The sequence below is a fragment of the Taudactylus pleione genome, unplaced genomic scaffold, assembly GCF_031769625.1.
Source record: "Taudactylus pleione unplaced genomic scaffold, aTauple2 ptg000043l, whole genome shotgun sequence".
NCBI lineage: Eukaryota > Metazoa > Chordata > Amphibia > Anura > Myobatrachidae > Taudactylus > Taudactylus pleione.
The window spans coordinates 11,262,311-11,285,153 of NW_028284445.1; the positions used below are offsets into that span (position 1 = coordinate 11,262,311).

Consider the following 22,843-nt stretch of genomic DNA (forward strand, 5'->3'; position numbering starts at 1 on the left):
GAAAAAGTGGATTTTAATTGGAATCTTCCCAAAGTGCAATACACTGTACTCATCACCTGCACACACTGGATGCAGCCTTTGTGAGCAGAGTTAATATTCATGAAAATTAAGCTATCAATTTAATGGGAACCATGATGAACTTAAAGCTGTAACACTACCTAAGCTGCCATAGAGAACTGTCAAATTCATTTTGTTAACCACTGTTAAATGGTGACGAAGGAGGGGTATAAATGGAACGACCAATCACAAGCCAAAAGCACTTGACTGCAGCTTGTGATTGGTCCTCCCAATTAACACCGTTTCTTCCTGGTGCTCCAGGCTCGAGAGATTGGGCTCCCTTTTTTTTCTAAGTATTAGTGCATCAATAAAACAAAAGTGTGTCAATTTACAAATCATACCATCTAACATTGGCAGAATACAAATTGCAATGTATGTGGCTGCGATATGCTGTGGGGGGGGGCATGGCTACATCAGTGTGTGGCCTCGGTAGGAGCTTTTACCAGATTAACACAATATTTATGGAGGATATAGGTGTATTCACTTTGTGCACCCGGGTAAATATCTCACAACCTCCCATAAACCAGAGCAAATTGGGTTTTTCTTGTACAAATCCGGACAGTGCAAACCCCTACCCTGCTAATGTTTTAAGTAAAACCACTTGGGCAATCCCCATCCATGTTGTGGAGTGGCTTTTGAGATGCAGTGTGCCCATTACGATAAGCGAGGTGGGTTGCCCCTGACAGACTCACTTGTTTTAGCACATTTAAAGAAATAACTATTAAAAAAATCCCTACAAGTGGGTGTGGATTGACCTATTGGCTGTCTAACATTACTTTATACAATCAATAGGTTGACACCAGAAGGTTGACAGTGTTAAAAGGTCGACATTCAAATGGTCAACAAAAAGAAGGTTGACAGTTTGATATTTTAGCCTACCCCTATCATGGAAAACCATGTGTTGACTTTTATTGTGTTGACAATTTGAATGTCAAACTTTGTCGGCCTTTTAACCTTGTCGACTTATTGACCGTCGACTTTCCGGTGTTGACCTATTAACTGTAAACTTTTTAGTGTAGACCTACCATCCAGATACCCTAAGTGGCAGCATGCCATAACAATCACAAGGAGCGAGTGAATGAGGGTTTTCAATCTGGCCAGTAGGATAAATGTGATGCCTGAGACCAGTATGTTGGGAAAGTGTGTTGTGACATAGAGAAGGAGCAATTCAATTAGCGGGGATTACCCCGTGCGTGAGCCCCCGCAGTCGGACAAAACCTCACAGCTCATGGAGGAGCGAGGTAAAGTCCGCGGAAAAAACACAAAATTGGGTTCGCGTACAGGGGGAAAAAAACATTGATTCCGCAGTTTGTGCAAAATCAGTGGGTTTCCGTGCTTGAATCCCGATTTTTCAGTGCAGGAAACAGGCTATTTAATTGAACAGCCTTTCCCCGCGCCGTGGTGGTAATTAGTCACCGGGAAAACCCTGCGGCTAATTGAATACCCCCCTAATTGAGACAATATCATTGGTTAGTGTGGCTTTTGTGTAATAACTGTATGTGCTAGGGCAGAGTTTGGTGCACAGCTTAATACAAGTATTAACTCCTACAGTATACTTCACATTCATAATTCATATACCGATGACTATATGCAGGCTAATAAACATTTATATAGCACTTCTACAGCAAACGCAGAATCATCAGCTTCACCAAGGCATTCATTTGTACAATAACCATCCAGTCAGGGGAACTGAATGAATCTTTGCAATGATCCCACAAACAGTGCACACAAACATGTAATAAAAGAGTAAAGAAACAGGAATAACACAAACAACTGATTTAACGTATTACCGATGTGTCCTTACACATCTTTGCTGCAGTCACGCCAAAAAGCTCCTCACTGTGCCACTCTGCTAGCGCCAGGCGTTTTTTTTTACGAAAATGCATCAAATACAATGCGATGCGACTAAGACGCACCAGCAGACTGTGCCGATTAATGTGATATGTGTCACTTCTTATACAGATTCAGGGATTCAGTCACACACAGATATACAAGTGTCCATATCACATTAATCAGCACAGTCTCCTGGTGCGTCCTAGTTGCACTACATTTAGTGTGACTGAGCCTCTGACTCTGTATACAGAGTGCTAAAATGTAGCCACAGCTTTTCTCATTCCACGTTCCGTTGCAGTTCACATACAGACTCTGGTGCACACAGATCTACAGGTGTTGCATATCACATTAATCAGCACTAGGCGGATCGCACTGCAACTTAGAGCCGTACTCAATTTGAGCGGAACCGCGATACTTTTCTGCCTCTCAGATTTTGTCGCCTACATTGTGTGTTTTGTAGGCGGAAAAGTATCGCGCGCATGCCGGCGTATCCCCGTAATTCAATTTGAGAGTAGGTGAAAACTGGACCCGGCGAAACTTGAACATGCGGACAGTACTGTCAGAATTGGGGAAATCAGCCTGACCCCCCAAAAGATGCTCTGACATGGGGGTTAGCTATGGTACCCCCCGATTTGGCTTGCTGAAGTTATTTGGTGTTTTTAAACGGGCTCAATAGCTGCTAAATAGCGTTTTTGCATAAGTGATGCAGAATAGTATTCAGGAGGGTTTTTTTGCAGAAAATAACTTATCCCAGCAAATTTGGGGTACTTGAAAATGGGGGCCAGCATATTTAAAAGTTGCTAAAGTGAAGTTTAAAAAAAACGTGAAAAATCCAGCTGCCGCAAGCCCTTGCAATGAAAAAACACATGGGGCATACTTGGGGACCCCCCCAGAGTCAAGTTCACTAGTTTTTAACTTTGTCCCCCAACTTTTTTTTTTTTTTGCCCCCAAATTCAATGTGATTTTTTTTGGGTGTTCTTAAGTGGTTTTTTTTTTTTTTTTTTTTTTTTGACACAGGTTACCTTTGGGGGACTGTCTGAAGGCTGCAACGTTGCACCCCAAAACCCCAATTCTGCACTTTTTTCCGTCTCCTATTCATAGGATAAACTTTTCCGCCTATTACATTGCATTGACTTCCGCCTAGACGGAAAAAGTCTTTCAAATCGAATATGGCGATACTTTTCCGCCTGGCGAAATGACGTCATCGGCAAAAAGTTTCCGCCAAAAACACGCGAACACAGCTTTTCGCCTCAAATTGAATACGGGCCTCAGATGTATTTTCTGCAAAAAAAAAAGACGCCCTTGCACAGTTGCAAAGGATCTGGCAGCTCACTCACGCCAGGCAAGTCGCGCTGCATGGTGTATTGAAGCTAGATGTATGAGGACACATCTGTATGTCACACATCAAAGAACAATAAAGCAGTAACTACATTATGTAGCCTATGGCCCGTATTCAATTTGAGGCGAAAAGCTGTTTTCGCGTATTTTTGGCGGAAACTTTTCGCCGATGACGTCATTTCGCCAGGTGGAAAAGTATCGCCATATTCAATTTGAAAGACTTTTTCCGCCTAGGCGGAAGTCAATGCAATGTAATAGGCGAAAAAGTTTTCCTTATGAATAGGAGGCGGAAAAAAGTGCAGAATTGGGGTTTTGGGGTGCAACGTAGCGGGAACCCCCGTGCAGCCTTCAGACAGTCCCCCAAAAGGTAAACTGTCAAAATAAATAAAAAAAACACTTAACACCCCAAAAAATCACTTTGAATTTGGGGGCGAAAAAACAAAAAAGTTGGGGGACAAAGTTAAAAACTAGCGAACTTGACTATGGGGGGTCCCCAAGTATGCCCCAGGTGTTTTTTCATTGCAGGGACTTGCGACAGGTGGAGTTTTCACGTTTTTATAAACTTCACTTTAGCAACTTTTAAATATGCTGTCCCCCATTTTCAAGTACCCCAAATTTGCTGGGATAAGTTATTTTCTGCAAAAAAAAACAACTCCTAAATACTGTTCTGCATCGCTTATACAAAAACGCTATTTAGCAGCTATTGAGCCCGTTTAAAAACACCAAATAACTTCAGCAAGCCAAATCGGGGGGTACCATAGCTAACCCCCAAGTCAGAGCATCTTTTGGGGGGTCAGGCTGATTTCCCCAATTCTGACAGTACTGTCCGCATGTTCAAGTTTCGCCGGGTCCCGTTTTTGGCCACTATCAAATTGAATACGGGGATACGCTGGCACGCGCGCAACTCTTTTCCGCCTACAAAACACGCGATGTAGGCGAAAAGTCTGGGAGGCAGAAAAGTATTGCGGGTCCCCTCAAATTGAATATGGCTCTATATATGATACATCATATTCCTTGTTGAGTACTACAAGTATCAGAGTCTGCATTAACCCCCATGCACCATCAGCTGTATAGGCAATGTATGTGATATTCCTTGCCATCCTGCAAACTATAACTCCTAATCTATATTTGCACTAATGCAAAATTAGCTGTGTATTTAAAGTATGTGTATAATTTTGTACATGTTTGGTATTGTTTAAACGTATGGGAATCTTTTATGACTTGCTAGCAATAGTCATTACCTGTGTTTGGATGGGGTTCACTGAAGCATAGTTTATAGTGCCTCCAAACTACTCTTTTTAACATCCTCTCTTGGCCTCTCCCAATGGACTGACTCCTCTACTCATCAGGAGGGCCACTGTCTTGATCTTGTCTTGATCTTGTATTCACCAGACTATGCTCAGTTTCCGATTTCACTAATGCTCCTTTCCCTCTTTCAGATCACAACCTTATCACCTGCACACTCTCCTCCATTACAGCAACATCATTGAAATCAACCAAACCTAAACCTAAAACCCGTAGAAATATTAATGCCATTAACCTTCAACAACTATCTACCTCTCTACAACAACTTTCACCAATTTCTACATTCACTTCTCCTGAGACTGCTGCATCGCACATAGATCCTGATTCAGAGCCACTCGTAAGCGGCAGCTCGTTCGCTCCGAGCGATGTTTGCCCAACTGCGCATGCGTACGGATCGTTATACGCATGCGCGAACCAGTCAGTGCGGTCGAAATTCATGTGCTCGCTATATAGCGAATGCCTGATAATTTGAGTGACAGAATGAGGCGTATGTGGGTGGTAACAGGGGAAGGTGCTTGAAAACGGGGATTTACACATAAGGCCATTAACCAAACCACACCAACATACATCTCTTCACTCATCTCAAAATATCTCCCAACCCGATCTCTCCGCTCAGCACAAGATCTGCATCTCTCATCCCCACACATTACTTGCTCCCACTCACGGTTACAGGACTTTCTTCGAGTTGCACCCACTCTATGGAATGCCTTACCATGCACAATAAGACTTTCCTCTAGTCTCCAATCTTTTAAGCGTTCCATGAAAAATCACTTCTTCAGGCAAGCTTATCAGATTCCAGAACCGCCCACATAACCTTCATAGCTTCCATATCTAATTACATTCCATTTCACAGTCCACACACAATCTCACATCCTCATGACATTTGGCTGACAGGATCATGCAGCCCACCAAGAAACTGTGCATTCTGGCTGGACCAAAATTCAATATATAGCACCTATCCTTGTGTATCAATGCCTATTTCCCTATAGATTGTAAGCTTGTGAGCAGGGCCTTGTTACCTATATATCTGTCTGTTATTACCCAGTTTTGTTCTATTAATGTTTACAATTGTAAAGCACAACTGAATATGCTGCGCTATATAAGAAACTGTTAATAAATAAATATTGCCTATTTAATATGGTTTAACATCTAGACAAATCTAACAAACGAAGGGCCTGATTCAGCAAGGAATGCAGTTGCTTATACGCACGCAATCAGTTGATTAATTCGCACTGTCCATGCATCACAGTGCGCATGCGCGAGCCAGACAGACGCTACGTTCAGAACTGCGATCGCAGAGGCTATGCAGACCCAAGGCAGAGTGATTGAAAGGAAGTGCTGTTTGTGGGTGGTAACGGGATGTGGTTGGGGAAATGCAGGCGTGCCAAGGAGTTTCAACGCTGCTGCATGGGCGTGCATAAATTAGCCACTGTGATACCAGGCACTGCCTGAGGAGTCAGCGTGTGCACAGAATTAAGTAAGGTCTGGGCTTCATTAACTGTCCGATGTTACTCAATGTTATTTTTCTATGTTGGCTAAATATACTGATGTGAGTAAGGGGAAGTGGGCGTCTTTATGTCAGGCTGCGATCGCAATGCAAATGCAGACATTTAAATGTTACCACTGAAATTGTCAACTGCATTGCTTGTGTATAAGCAGAATAGCAATCCTTGCTGAATCAGGCCCTAAATGCACAGATCCTTCTGTCCCACCAATTGATCAGATGGCACCTGCTGGTGCTTTCTCATCCTGCAAAAGGACAGGACTTTCTATACTTCGCCTAACAGCCAAATTAACAAGCACAGCATGCGATTTCAGCAATCTTGCCTCTGGGAACCACATGTAAAAAAAAAAAAAAAAAAAAAATTTAATTTTTATGGCAGCCTGACAAATGGTTCGGCAATTCGCACTGCACAATTCTTATTCTTTCCATGTGGCAGTTTGAAATAATATGATTTAGCGCTTACAGTTTGCAAATCACACATAAATACAGCAAATATAAATGTCCTCCTTTCAATTCGTTAAGTACATAAAAAACATAAATGTATTAGAGATGAGCATACGTCTCAAAAACAGCATCATATTGGCTACGCTGCTCTCACGTGTTTTGGATGGCTTGGGTACAGGATTGCGGCGCTCAGGATCCCGGCGGTCAGAATCCCAAAGCCGGCATCCCGACAGGGTTAGGATACAGACACCCTAACCTCCGGTTTTGGGTAGCCACTAAGATAAATCCTAACTAATCCAAGCTAATTTGGTAAAAAGAACTGAATAAAACCGAACCCGCACATCTCTAATATGAATGTTTGTTGCTTTAAAATAATGGGCAATATATTTTTGTGAGCCAAGTGGTGACCCACTATAAAGAGTGGATTTACCCAATGCTTTGTGAAGCTGCATTGCCACGTAATACCACGTAATACCTAGAGGCTACCTACCAGCTCCTTTCCTCCCCGGAGCCTCAGGAACTGCTCCATGGCTTGTCTTATTGCCCTGACCAGACACTTGAGATTTTTTATCAGACAAGATGTGATCTGTGGCGGCTCATTGTCCCTCCAACTCACATTCATTAGATGTTTGTCCCCAATTAAACCTTATTATATTTACAATAAAAAAAATTCATGGTACCATGACAAATGTAAAATAAAGGCGGACTATAAATATGTAAAAGCATACTTGTCCAACGCTCCCGGAAAGTCCTGGAATCTGCCACATTTCTGGAAGTTCCCCCAGATACCGGAGAGACCAGGTCAACCTCAGCATCCACATACTTCCCCAAAGTACTGGGCAGCCTGGGGGTTCGATGATGCTTCGTGGCGAATTGCACCATTGTGGCCCTTCCCCCACATCTTACTGCTGCAGTTCCACTCCCCCCACACATCTGACACCTGAGCCTCCCCCTCCGGCACCTCTCAGGATGCTTGGGTAAAAAGTCAGCAAGTATGATAAAAAACATCTACAAGTTTAATATACATTCAGCACTTTAATAAACAAACAGAGCATTAAACTGTATTCCAGTATGTATGTGTGTGTGTATGTATAAATATATATATATATTACAAGATTCCTAATACTACCCTCACTACAGAACCAATATAAAGTATGTTTTAAATAAGAAATATAGAGGTAGTATTCCCACTAGGCTGTTTTAGCGGTGCGCCACGCCATGCCCAATTTTAAAAGGGCAAAATGCACTAAAACAGCCTGACCTGAGCTGGGTACGCCCCCAAGTGTGACCAAATAGAGGTGTGTCACGAGGATTCGCACCCTCCCTTTTCGGAAGTGCACGCGCAGAGACTCCCTGCCGGCACGCCCAGAGCCCTGCCCGCAGTTTAGCGGGAACACTGTAGAGGCATATTTATCAGAGCATAATTGTGAGATATCCACCGAAAACACCTATTTTCAGGGGGTAACAGAAAATATTAAGCATCCTCTGGACATATCTAAAGGGTGCCCCATTTTCGAACCATAGGTTTCTATTTGGGCTGCTTAAATAGCAAATTTACCTAGTACCCTCAATGCCTAAAATAACCCAGCAATCCTGTAATAGTTGCCCATTGCGATCAGACTGACACTACAGCCCTTTTTGATAGACAGCATCACAACTTTTCCACTTCCTCCTGTCTTATCTGTTTTCACTGTCATGGGGATGAGTCTTTTGAGTAATAATTTAATTTCGACACAGATGTTCCTACAGCTGCAGAACACAGAATCTGCTTTCTGCTGTGAGAAATGATAATTAACTAGGAAGGGGCGGCAGTCAGTTATATTTATATTTTCACATTTTGCTAAAGTTCAGGATGTAGTGATGCAGTGCAGAAAGAATACAAATTAGGGCATTAAGCTTCCCATGCGTAGTTTATACAGAGTGAAAAAAAATAGCACATTAGCATTTTAAATGGAGAATATTGCTTAAAATATTATTAACATATCTCAACAAAGACAGCAGGGTACACAAGTATTTAAAAGATACAAAGAAATTAAAAGCACCGAAAATTAAAACCTTTAAACTAACCTCTAGAATAAATTACAAATCCGTTGATAAAACATACCTCCCAACCATCCCGATATTGGCAACATAGTCCCGCTTTTTGGGCACTCCATCCACAGGCCACAGTGTCCTGCAGTAGAATAATTGAAATTGACAATATTGTTTTTGGTTTATTTTAAATTTGATTTTACAAAGTTTGAAGCCCCGAACCTTTTGAAGGCTAGGGCTACAACTAGGTTATTTGTTAAAGGTTGCTTGGTGGTAGAATGTTAGATTTCCCATAATTTTAGCTCTGATTTCTCAAATTCCCACTCGCCCTCCTATTAGTAACTGAATAATTCTAGCAGTTCAGTAGAGTAATAAGAAAGTAATAAGAATATTGGGTATGTGATGATTGGGATCATTGTCTTAAGGCCCCTACATACTAGACGCTATCTTGAGCGATTTGGCAGATTCTGAGGCATCTGAACAGCAAATCGTTCATATTGTCCAGTGTGTAAGCACAATGCCGACGCACGCTCCCGAGGGTCGTCCGGCGCATCCTCAGATCTTTTCTACATGCAGTCACCCCGCCGAGTCCGTCGCGCGCGACAGATTGGCTGGGTACAAATGGTCTAATGCAGGGTTCGACAATACCACCTCTAGGGCACTGTATAGGGGGGACTACTACTGGGGGCAATGCATAGGAGGGACTACCACTTTAAGTGCAGAAGTTCTTCTGATAACTTTTTTTATTCTCAGATTGCTTTTATTATGTAGGAATATTACACCTATTCATATTAATGAAGAGGACAAGTTGGGGGCCCTCTCCAATGGTCACTGACCTTACTAAAAAAGAAAATCAATATATGACCATTTAATAACTTTTAACATGCTAGAGCAGTATGTTCTACTCTGCTTCTAATTTTAACATCAAACTCGTCATCACGTACATTCATTTGTAAGACAACATTTCAATGATTGGCACAATTTATAAACGTATAAGTGTCTCTTTTTAATCTTTTCTACATAAAACTGATATCTTATTTTTTTTCTTTTTAAATAAAACTGCACACCTGCTGATTTTCTATATTGTAATTAAAGCAAACATCATTAATCAGATTACAGTCAAAGCTCTTCACTTCAGGCCCATAAACACGAAACGATATTACCAACGATCCGACAGATTGGAACGATAAATCAGTAATATCGTTCCGTGTGTATGCAAGTGCATTGCGCGCTCCCGTGGGGTCATCCGTCGCTTTGTCCGATCTTTCTGCATGTTCAGAAGATCAGGTGAATCGAATGACAATCCCATGCAGCGCATTGGGGGGGGGGCGGCGGCCCTCGAATTGTCAGTCGCATCGGTGGGTACACATCATACCGTGTGTACCCACCTTTAGATCAACACGCTCAAAATTGGTGTACAAAGTATAGACATTACACAACCCCTTTCCTCTCACCATATGTATTGTTCACATTATGCCACTTAAAAGGCTAGTATTTTGAATCTTCTAACATGGAGATGGAGGAGTGGAGATGCTGCCCATAACAACCAAATCAGATTCTACTTAACATTTCTAGAACAGTGGTGTCAAACTTACAGCCCTCCAGCTGCAGTGGAACTACACATCCCAGCATGCACTGTCACAATTTTGCTATTAGAGCATGCTAAAACTGTGGCAGGACATGCTGGGATATGTAGTCCCACAGCAGCTGGATGGCCACGAGTTTGACACCCCTATTCTAGAAGGTAATAGCTAGAATCTGATTGGTTGCTATGAGCAACATCTCCACTTCTAAAAACTTGCACTTTAGTAAATACAGTATACCCCTAAATGTTGCCTAAAGTAATTTTTCTTTTTCTTAGCTTCATACAAAATTGTTGTCAAAATAAGTCATTAAACACAAATATTCTATATGTTCAAACACCGTATTCAATTAGCGGAGAAAATGGCCATTTTTTGCCAATGGCGAAATTTTCACCTAAAACCAGGCGAAAACGGCAAACAGGCGAATATGGAGAAGAAAAACTGGAGAAAAGTTTTCTCCATCCCAGACCAGGAAAAATAAAAAAATTTACAAAATCCCTATTTTTGGCAAAAAATTTGGGGATTTCTTTCAGAACCCTTTGGACACCTCCACCCCCTAATGATAAATTACCCCCAAATTTATTTGTAAATTGCGTACTTTGGCTAAAAACGACTGCGCAAATCTTGGGCAAAAAAAAGGCAGTTTTCGCTGCTAATTGAATATAGCCCACTTGTAAGGTGTCTTTTTTTGATGAATAACCAAACAGGGTAATAAAAAAATATATATATTTAACGCAACAATAAAAGCTTAATTAAAACATGGATTTAACTAGCTCCTCCCTAAAGCAATAAGCACAGCTGATGGTAGACTTTCTACCTGGCTCCCGGCGCTTAATCAAGTTACAATACGACCGGCATATAAAACCAGCAGCGAGTGTACGAAGTTTAGTGCAAACTTCAATAAAAAAATCACAATATACAGTATAGGGAAAGATTTACACTGTGCTAGGTAATAGCCTGCTATATCAGTATATATAAGTATGAGGCTGTAATAGGTAACAATGAATTCAATTTATAGAAAAATAAACACAATAAAATACATAAACTGATACAAAAGTGGTACTAGACATTAATACATATTAACAGTAAAAAAAAAAATCAAAATGTTGCAATATTATGATGTTGCTATTAAAAAGCAATTGCTCACGTGCCAGAGACTTTAGTTCATATACAAGTTCCATTGTATACGTGTTCCTATTAATACGTTATGTAGATACCCAGAATAAATGGGTTGAGGATATTTCCTTCACTACATAAAATCAAAATCTATATATCAGAATATAATGAATACTAATAGTAAGAGGCTCATCTCTTTATATTTAGTACATTTACATCTTTTATGTCTGTTATTTGATGTTTTTGTAAATTCAATTTAAAAGTATGTAGCGCAACCAGCAGTTGCCAGTATAAATGATTACAAGTTCCAAATTCAAGTAATCACCAGAGGCGGTCACTACAATGATCTTATACACGTTGTCAGTCTTGAAAAAGTCTCTGTGCAGCAGAGACCCCTAAAGTCCCATGGCTGCTCCACCCCTCTGTCTCTTTCCAGGTCACTTTTCCACTACCGCAATAACCCGGGTTATTGCCGGGTCAACCCGGGTCGTGGCTCAGTGGAAAAGGGTCCCCAAAAAAATAACCTGGGTTGAGTGACCCAGGTATCCAACCCAGGTAGTGACCAGGGTTGGACACGGGTATGACCCGGGTAATGCTGCAGTATAAACGGTCCAACCCGGGTCATCGAAAAAGACACTGATTGGATCTGCAGTGAGTAGTCCTCATCCACCCTTTTATGACCTTATCTTTTTGAGCCTGCAAAAGGCCATTTTAAGACATCCATAGGTTTTGCAGGGCTGTCCCGGGCTCAGTGTAAATGGGGCCGACCCCGGAATAACCTTGGTCAAAGAAGCAGTGTAAATGGGATCTGACCCGGGTTGAAACCATGTTCAAAATCCTGGGTTGGACCGGGATTTTAGTGGAACAGGGGTATAATGCCCCTTTGCCACCAAAGTCCCAGGTCTTACCCAGGATTTGGAACAAGGTTCCAAGCCGGTTAGACCCGAGATTTACCCCATTTCCACTTTGGCGCCGACCAGGGATTATCCCGGGTCGGCACTGTTCACACTACACCTTGGTGCAGTGCCGGCACTTGGAGATGATATCACCAAGTGCTGGAAACTCCAGTTCTCCCCTGATGGAATGTTGGATTGACCATCATTTCAGCTCGGATTTCTCAATTCCCACCCGCCCACCAGAGCGCACCGGTGACCAGGAGGGGGGGGGAGTTTGTCACAGCTGACACTGGGGAGGCAGGCTGGGGTAAAAACCGAAATAGTCCGGACCATACAGGGAGGCTGTAATCTCTCCCTCCCCGATGACAGCTGTCACAGACAGCTTCCGAATAACAGCCAATCACCATGCGATAAATGGGTCCCAGGTCAGAAGACCAGGTTACCCATTTCCACTTAGCCTGATCAGGGTTTTACCCGCGTAAACCCTGCTTGAAACCTGGTAAGAAATGCGGGGTCAATCGACCCGGGATTTTTCCTAGGAGCCTTTTCCACGGAGCTGCTACCCGGGTTGCCACGGCAATAACCCAGGTATTTTGGTCAGAGGAAAAAGGAGTATAAGATAACATCTCTTCCCAATTCTGGTGTTTAGTCTGAACAACAACTGAACACTATGACCATGCCTGCATTGGTTGTACAAATGGAGTTGCTGCCACATTATTGGCTGTTTTTTGCATTACACACAAAAGTAAAGCGGCCACTGATTATTAAATCTTAAGTGACAGACTATCTTTATTATGTATTTTTACAATATTTCATGATTAAGATGACAACTGATTACACTGCACAACAATGAAAATGTTTCCGATGTGAAAATAGTTACTTCTAATTGATTTCAGCATGCAATGAATATGACATTTAAAACTCTCAGTTAGCTCTGAGTTCCGTTCCGAGATATAGCTTAGCGTTCCCGCTAGGTTGTTTTAGCGGGGCGCGGCGCCCTGCCCTCCTTCTGGAGGGCAAAAAGCACCCTGCCCTCCAGGAGGAGGGCAAAAAGCGCCCTGCCCTTACAGCCTGCGGGTGCCGTTCTCACCCGTGGGACGCAGTGTCCCGCGGGTGGAGAAACATGCGGTGTCCTGGTCACCGCCGGAGAATAGACGCCAGGCGCATGCGCCCGGCATCTATTCTCCCTTTCTGCAGCGCTTGGGGGTTGCCCGGCATGTCCGTAAGCGCCGGGCACGCCCCCAAGTATGCCGAAAAGGGGATGCGTCTTATAGACACGCCCCCTTTTCATGACCACGCCCCCTTTTCGGGCGCACGCGCCTTCGGTGCGCGCATAAGGTTGCCCTTTCTAGCACCGGCGCCCTCTCTGCCATCGGAGCTAGAGTGAACACTAATAGCCCATTTATGCCGATGTAGGGGTATTCCTAGTGAAGTAGGCAGAATGGAGATAATCTTAGCAGCAATCTGCGTTCCGCACAGAGGGGGCGGGGCATAATGACCCAATTAAATGAATCAGTTATTTGTCCCCTCCCCTATTCAAATATATGCGATTCACAGGATTACCCACACATGATAACTGTGGTGCACTGAGTGACAAGCATAGTGAGCGATTCCACCAAGACATTTCAGCAATGGAACAAAGATATCAGGTGATCACTGCTGTTGGACAGTGACAAGAGATGCTCCAGAAGAGGGGTACAAGCGACAAGCAAAGAGAAAGCACCCCCATGAATAGGCCACTATATTACATAGTACTTTCCTATGCTGTATGTTTGTTTTGTATGCTGCATGTTTGTTTCGTTTTGTGTTCTTATTTGTGATTGATTGAATTAAAACAACTGTTATTTATTTTCTATCAAGAAAATATCAGATTTTAAAATAGCTTTTCACTATGACTATATTACTAATGTACATACAGTATAGTGCAAGTGGTGTAGCTCAAAAAAGAGCTAGTAAAAACATTCTGAAATCATTTTATAGTTTTTCTTGACCTCAAATTAGTAATGTATGACTATTTTTAGAAAGGAAACAAATGAAAAGTATTAATTTGTTGTACGGTGTTATCTTTGTACTCCACAATAATGTAAGTTACAATACTTTGCTCCCTAGATACATTGGTAAATACAACCACACCAATAAAAACAATGTGGATTAGTTTATCTATTGGCACACCAATGCCAAAAACTACACTCTCCTTTTGGTTATAACAAGTACCCCCTCTTCAACACCAACACAAGCCTGTACTATACCATATACATCAAGTTGTTCAGCACACATTAAGATACAACATTCATGACATCTTACATACAGTATTGTACACTCCTGCCAAGTGTACAGTTGAACAGTCACACATAACCCACACAGATGGCGATATATTATGTATGCACAAGATCCACTGCCATAATAATAACTAAAATTACATTTATTACACTCATTCATTTATATTTTTTTTTTTACCTAAATAATCAGACACATAAGTTTTAAAGTACCGAACCCACTGTAAATGCTTGTTATTAAATACCAGGCAGAGTCTTATTTAAACTTTAACAAACAGTTTCGGTCATCACCACTCCAGTTCCCTGCTGGTCAGGTTTACATATAGTGCACTCAAACACCCGCCCACTCATGATGACGTTACAGTCGGCCTCTGATCCTCACCAATGAGCGGGCAGGCGAGTCTCCATGACAAAGCGGCAGGTGCCTGGCTTCCTTCCTATGCTGGCCACACACATACCAGGGCACACACTTTTAAAGCTGGGTACACACTACACAATGTGAAAATTACGCAATGGTCGTCCAGATTTCCTTTGAACCCCAGAACGATATAGTGCGTACACACTGTGCAATCTTTCAAATGAACGAACGCTATCGGCCATATTCAATTTGGGAGCGAAAAGTCAGTGCTGGACTTTTTGCTCCATATCGGAGGTTTTCCAGAGATAAAGTATCGGGCGCGTGCCCGCTTTATCCCCATATTCAATTAGAAATCAATGAAAACGGGAGCCGACGGAAAGGTAAGTATCGCCAAAAAACAGGAATTTTTGGGAAATATTCCAGGGACCCCCCTAAAGATGTCTAGACATGGGGGATCACTATGGCTACCCCCATTTTTACCTGCTGAAGGAAGTCGGGGTTTCTAATAGCCGCGGCAGGTGAATATTTGCGGCTATGAAGAAGTGGTGAAGAATAGCACTTAGGAATAGTTATTTTTTACAAAAAAAAAAAATCTATCAAATTTGGTGTACATGAAAATGGGGGTAAGCATTTTTTTTAAGTCCCTAAAATGATTTTTAAAAATTCTGCAAAAATGCAGATGCTGCTACTCCCGCAATGAAGAAAACACCTGCCACATATTTGGGAACCCCTCTGAATTTAATTAGGCTATTTTAGAAGTGTGTTCCCTATTTTTTTTTTTTTCCAACACCCAAAATGAAAGCACATTTTTTGGGGTGTCCAGATTTTTTTTTACTTTTTTTGATAGTTTATTTTTAAATGACATTCCCAGGGGTGCAGGCTATTTTTTTTTTTTTTTTTTTTTTAAGCCTGCACCCCTAAACCCCAATTCTGCACCTTTTTTTCGCCATGCAAAACATGGTGAAAACGTATCCCCATTTTTTTCCAAAGACTTTTCGCACCGACGAAAACTCTTTGAAATTGAATACGGGGATAATTGAAACATGCAAAAATTATGTCATTGGCGATATTTTATCGCTGATTCCGACTTTTCACAGCCAAATTGAATACGGCCCTATATCTTGCATCGTTTGGTTGTTTCATCGTTAACTATATAACAAGGCGTACACACTAGACAATTTGATCAAAATCGTAACTATATCTTCAGATCTTCCTGCACTGCGGGCAGTTCTGTAGAGGTGATGAGCAACGCACAGCACCCGATAATGTACCCAGCTTTAGAATCAAACTAGCATACCCATGGAGTGCGAGGAGACCAGTGCTGCAACAAGGCCTTATCTCCTCCCTGACCTCGGCCACCACCACCTGTGCAGACCATAGACCGACAACTCTACCAATGAAATGGCCGGAACTGTGATGCAATAACCATGAGGTTAACAGACAAATATCCACCCACTCCCTCATTGGCCAAACTCTTCTCAAGTACAAATCTCCTCTCCAACACACCCATCATTGAGAAAGGCAGGAATTTCCTACATCCTTCTACCTGCACTAACTTATATCAACCACCTGCTGAGCCCTTGCACTTTTTTTTTTTCCAACTCCGGAAAACCCCACAGGCTTGTGGGGTTCAGGCTGAATGCAAAAAATATAACCATCGAGTCACCAGCAATGACACCCACTAAGATGAGGAGCAGACCTGAACACTTTAATGATCACAGGCCTCCACCGCTGCTACTTACCAGGAAGATCAATTAAGTGCAGGACGCCACCTTTGTTCGAATTACATGTTCAGACGTCATATCAACCACCATTGCCGCATTACTAGTGCAAGGAAGACGTATGGTAAATCATATCATATGGAAAGGGGCCCCTTAAAGAAGCCCCTTAAAGGAGCCCACTGACATCCCAGTCAACCACGCCACTGCTCTTATTGCCACGCTAAAAGTGCATTAGGGTAACAAAGGTACAAAGTATCTTACGGAGAGAGGATCCCTACAAGCGCTGACTTCCCAGCCAACTTTTTAGCTCTATTTCGATTTCCAACTACAGAGCACACCTACCATTTTTGTATTGCACTGCATCACTCTATGGCCTTATATTTTAACTATACATCTCTCTATTTGTATGGTAATCAGAGGTGAGTCTAGTGATCCAAGCGCCCCTGTCAATGTAATGAACTGGCGCCCCCCCCCATGCAGTGCCCCCAATAGTAAGCCCCCAGTAGTAATCCCCCCTATGCTGCATTGCCCCCAGTAGTAGCCCCCCCTATACAGTGCCCCCCAGTAGTAGACCACCCATACAGTGCCCCCCAGTAGTAGACCCCAGTAGTGGCCACCCCTATACAGTGCCCCCAGTAGTGGCCACCCACCCCCTAAATTGCCCACAGTAGTGGCCACCCCTATACAGTGCTCCCAGTAGTGGCCACCCCATAAATTGCCCCCAGTAGTGGCCACTCCTATACAGTGCCCCCCAGTAGCGGGCACACACCCCCATAAAGTGCCCCCAGTAATGGCCACCCCCTATTTCAGTGCCCCCCCTTGTAGTGCCAGGCTTACACACACAAACAACAACAAAAAATTCAACTTACCTGATCCCCGCTCCTGACGCGACCGCCGCTGTCTGCTCTGAGTCACGGCCGCTCTTCTCCTGCATGGGAGAAACTTCATGACGTATGACGTCTCTCCCATCACATGCTTAGTGAGCTCCAGCCGGCTCCCTCTGCGGACGACGCAGCAGCAAATGAGAGTCTGTCTGACTCTCATTAACTGGCTGCTATTACAAACACACAGCCGCCGCTGGCAGCTGTGTGTTTGTAAACTGTGTAGGGCAGACCACTATCACTGCGGTCTGCCCTACACTTGTGGGGCCGGGGGACTTGTCCACCCCTTGGCTACTGGTGGCACTGCCGGGAGGCGCCCCCCCTTTGGTCGGCGCCCCTGGCGAGTGCCATCCTGGCCAATGGGTAGATACGCCCCTGATGGTAATACACAATTTGATTTGGCAGATATACAAGTGTTGAATATCAAATTAATCAGCGCAGTCTACTGGTGCATCCTATTCGCATTGTGTTTTCGGGAAAATGACACCCGGCATTAGCAAAGTACCACGGGACCTGTATATTTCAGCAAAGTACGATTCTGTTATAGGGAAAATATAACATGTGTTCGACAATCAGTATGTTGACAGTGACCATATTGAAAGCACAATACTGGCACCATTATGCAGACACAGTTGTAATGCTACCAAAAGCATTTTCATACTAGAGCATCATAAAATTATAATGCTAACAGGCTGAAAATGCTTTAAGTAGCACTATAACCATGTTAGTATAATGCAGTCGGTATTGTGCTTTTGACATATTTTATGTAGACATACTGATTGTCGACATAATAACTGCATGCCCACTATACAAAACCCTACAGAAATGTTATACATATTGGATGCAGAGTAGCTGAAATATTTTGCATGAACAGAGTAGCCCTGACATTTGAATATGTACTGTAGAATAGCCTTATAATTATAGCTCCTTCAAGATGTACAGGATATATTTCAGAATGCATCAAAGTTTCTTGGAGCTCAGAAACATGTCCCCTTTCTTACACTGGGAGGTGTTTAGATCAGACTTTTATATGCACACTATAGTGTACATTCTAGCACCCTGCACCTGTCACAACTCGTGCAGTTCCTCTTTCCTGCCTGAGGTATCGCTATCTGCTCTGGTGCTTCTAGCACACTCAGCTGATGCAACCACCTGCTGAGATAGAGCGTGTGCTAGAAGCACCAGAGTATAGAGCGACATCCCAGGCAGGATAGAGGTACTGCACGGGTTGAGACAGGTGCAGGGTGCTAGAATGAATACTATTTTATTATGAAAATTTATGTGTTTTGAAAAGTTAATTAATGCCCAAGCAAGAACTTCCATTTTTTTCTTGCTGTTTGTTTGAATACAGAAAAAAATATGCACAAGTGGATAATTCTGAGTCACAGGCAAAGTGGCAGTACTAGGCCTGTGAGCCGTGGAGGCCTGATTTACTACCTTATGCGAGAATCTGTAGGGCTAATGCTCGCTGGGGTTTGTGCACGTGGAAATGGATAGCCAGGCAGCACATTGATTTTAGGCCAGTCACCAAAACAGTCATTAGTATCGGCACTTACACCAAACGCTAGACGCAAGACATCTATCAGATACAGGCTTTCCTTCCCCGTACGTCTGACACTCCCATTGCACTCCTACGAGTCAGGGCTGTTCCGCGTGCACTCATTGTTACCGCCCCTAAACATCCAATTTCACAGAAAGACAGATCAGACTGAAGCCTGATTCAGAGATTACACTAATGGCTTCGCAGCTGCGATCCTGTAAGCTGCTGCTGTGCGAAAATATGCAAATGTTGCAACAAGCCTTCGTTTTTTGCCACCATTCCCCGTTGCCTTACCCAAACGCTCTGTGTGTGTCAGACTGTGAATATAAACTCGCTGCTGGCGACTATGGTCATGTACTTTAATTCACGCGCAGTTTACTGAATATAAATATGGGCATTGCTTATATCTCTGAAGCAGGCCCTGAGTTCCATACGATTAAGAATAGGGTGGAGATATAAAAAGCGTAAATTCACATCTGCACATGCGCTGTATGCAAAAACTCGCCACTTGCGTCCGTGCACAGAGATCCGGCCAACTCAGAATCCATCCCCAAAGCTGCCCATATACTGAAAGTTGATCGGGCAAACCAGCCAACTAAACAACTAGTTTGAACAATTGTCATTCCGTGTATGGTAATGAAATATGATTGTTTACAGCTTGAAAATGACTGAAAAACAGTCTGAACCGTTCAGTCTGGTTTTCAAACCTGTTCGATCCACCCTACAAATTGTTCTGCCAACTTCAGGCTGGAAATGGAGATTGCTTCCATACATCATGTGGTGGATGATTTGCCAAGGCCTTCTTTCGAAAAAACACTTCAATTATTATCTTTCAAACTCTACAACACCAATGAAGTGCTACCAAACTAAATCTAATCTCCTTCCAGAGGATCATGTGAACAGTGAACATTGGCAAAGTGTACATCTATTAGAAGTTACAGTAACTACCCTTCTGGCCAGACATTACGTAGAGTGGCATGAAAGAAAACCATGTTCCCAAATTCAAATAAATCTGACGGCGCTAGAACCAAAATGCCCTTCACATATATATTGAATTGATCAAAATCATACAAAGATTGCAGCAATTTGCAAAGAGGTGTCTGCAGCCTCCAAACTGATAATACATATAACTAAAAATAAATTGCGCTATACAAGGTAATGAGATAGACCAATAAAGAAGTCTGGTTTGCAATAAATTTAATAAAGGGTTATCACATATAAACACAATTAAAAACACAATTAAAAATACAAGGAAAAATACAAGGAATAATTCCCTTTATAAAAACAATGAATTACTCTAAGTGTATCAATCACAATTATGCTGCTAAACTAAATATAAAAACAATGAATTACTCTAAATGTATCAATCACAATTATGCTGGTAAACTAAATAAAAAACAGTCTCTGTGAGAAAAAAAAAAAAGGGGAAAATAAATAAAACCGCTCCGTGTAATTCAGTGATTCCCGGAACCTGAAACCAAATATCCAATTGTATGCAACAGTAACAAGTCTCTTTCTCTATGGTAAATTCAGACCAGCCAAAGGCAGACATATAAGGCCACACTGTTGGTAGTTAAAGTACTGTTAAATGGAGATAAATTTCCTCCTCCTCATTAGGGGATTCCAGTATCTGTGTCACTGGCTGTGCACAAGCTCAGTGACATCAGGTTATGATGTAATCAGTCTTGTACTGGAAAACACCCAGAGGGTCCGCAGTTAATATTAATACTAGTGAGAGTTGTGGGGGAGTAAATCTCAACCCTAATTCAATGACCGCAGTATGCAGGAAGTCTCTAGCAGAGAGAGCAGTAGTGTGGTGACAGGTCGTAGATGAAATCCTAATTGATGGATAAACTTACTGCATCTTGACCCAATTGACAATATGTCCAGGTGGAATCAGCACTAGTCGTCACGGCAGATGGGGAAAGGTTGTCAGCCGTCAAGTGTACCTTAGCGCGTCTGCTTGGGATCTTGTTTAAAGCAAGGTGTGTTGCCGGTGTTTGTCAGAAAATAATTGCAGGGCGGGTGGTCACGGAGATACCAAAGACCTAACGCGTTTCCCTTCAAGCCTGAAGGTTCATCAGAGGATTGTGGATAAGGCTCCAAGATAGAGTAAATATAGTGACTCAGTTAATTAAATAATGTATCACAGCTTCAGCGATTTCTTTGCAGGTGAAAGGGAAAAAAAATTTTTTAACCCTTAGTCAATTCATTCGTCACATATATAAATATATTTTGCAGTCAAAGCGTTCACCTTAGTAATTTATTAATATTAAATACATAAATTATATAAACCAGACTTCTATAAAAGTATAAATGTCAAATAATCTCAAACCAAAAATTATTTTTGAGTAAAGGAAATTATAATAAATATAATATCAATGTATATATAGATCTGTGCAGATACATATGCAAAAGAATATACGTATACATAGAAATATACATGTGTATATATAAAAAAAAACTACAAAAATAAACAAACATTTACAAAATGAATCAATAAAGAAATATATAGATAAACATGAAAAATAAATATGTTGTTATTGAATAAATACCTATAAACTGATACTCAATAAAAATCAGGATGATTTACATGAACAGAAATAACAAACTGTCCTTAGGTTGGACATATATCAGTCATTTGCATAGAATAACATTAAATAATAAAAAAAATAAAAAAATAGGTAGTGGTAAATAAGTAAATAAATGATGAGTGCTAAAAAACACAGTAAACATTCTAATCCTTTTCTATTCACATCTAGTCAGAGATGACCCAGTGGAGGAAAGGAGTACATGTACCAAGATAATGTAAAAAAAGAAGAAGAATCACCACAATAGTCAACCATGGAGTTAAGACCGCTAAACACTAAACACACATAGTGGGACTAATCCACCTCAATTTCGATACACTCATTAAGTCCGTCCGGACAGAGGGTCCTTAGTTTGTGTATCCAAAAGTTCTATCTCAAAGTTTTCTATATCTATTTCCACCTCTGTTAGAAGGTTTAATTAGTTCAATAGTTGTTAATTTAAGGCAGGCAGGATTCTTATTATGTTTTTCTGCATAGTGGCGAGATAGACTGTGTAAATGAACACCCTTAATGATGTTCCTTCAGTGTTCTAAAAATCAATTTTTGACCATTCTAGTAGTTCTGCCAACATACTGTCTATGGTACCCACACTCCAACAAATAGATGACAGACAGAATTGCAATTGATAAAGGAGTTAATAGAGAACTGCTCTCCTGTGATGGTGGATAAAAAAGTTTTAGCTTTGTTTTAGCTTTGTTGATTACATATATATTGATTATAGGAACAAGTCAGGCATCTACCAGCTCCACATTTGAAACAACCTTGAGGCTGTACAGCTAACCCACAGTTGTCCCTAGATGCCTCTTTCCCTCCTTTCAATGAAAAGTGGCTAGGGGCCAAAATGTTCTTAAGGCTCTCAGCTCTTTTAAAAATCACAGTTGGTTTGCTAGGAATAGACTCTTGTAATAATCGATCAGTTAAGCGGACTGGAGAATTCTTATTATTAATTGCCCTAATTTGAGTGGCTGATTTATTAAATTTAGATATAAATTTTGGGGCAGAAGCTACCATTCCAAGCAACCTATCAGTCTCTCTTTCCTTCGATGTTGTAAAAGGATTAGGATGTTTAGTGTGTTTTTAACACTCATCATATATTTACTTATTTACCACTACCTATTTATTTATTTTTGATTATAATATTATACTTTATTATTTAATGTTATTTTATGTAAATGACCGATATATGTCCAATCTAAGGACAGTTTCTGTTATGATTTCTGTTCATGTCAATCATCCTGATTTTTATTGATTATCAGTTTATAGGTATTTATTCAAAAACATTTATTTTTCATGTGTATCTATATATTTCTTTATTGATTAATTTTGTACATTTTTGTTTGTATTTATTAATTTTTGTAGTTTTTTATAT

At 41.6% G+C, this 22,843-nt stretch overlaps 1 protein-coding gene across 3 annotated transcripts in view; it reads right to left on the reverse strand.

The window, feature by feature from the left end:
• Positions 1-22,843, reverse strand: part of B3GLCT (beta 3-glucosyltransferase) — a 410,530-nt gene that overhangs the window by 308,028 nt on the left and 79,659 nt on the right. The gene's annotated exons all lie outside the window — the stretch shown is intronic.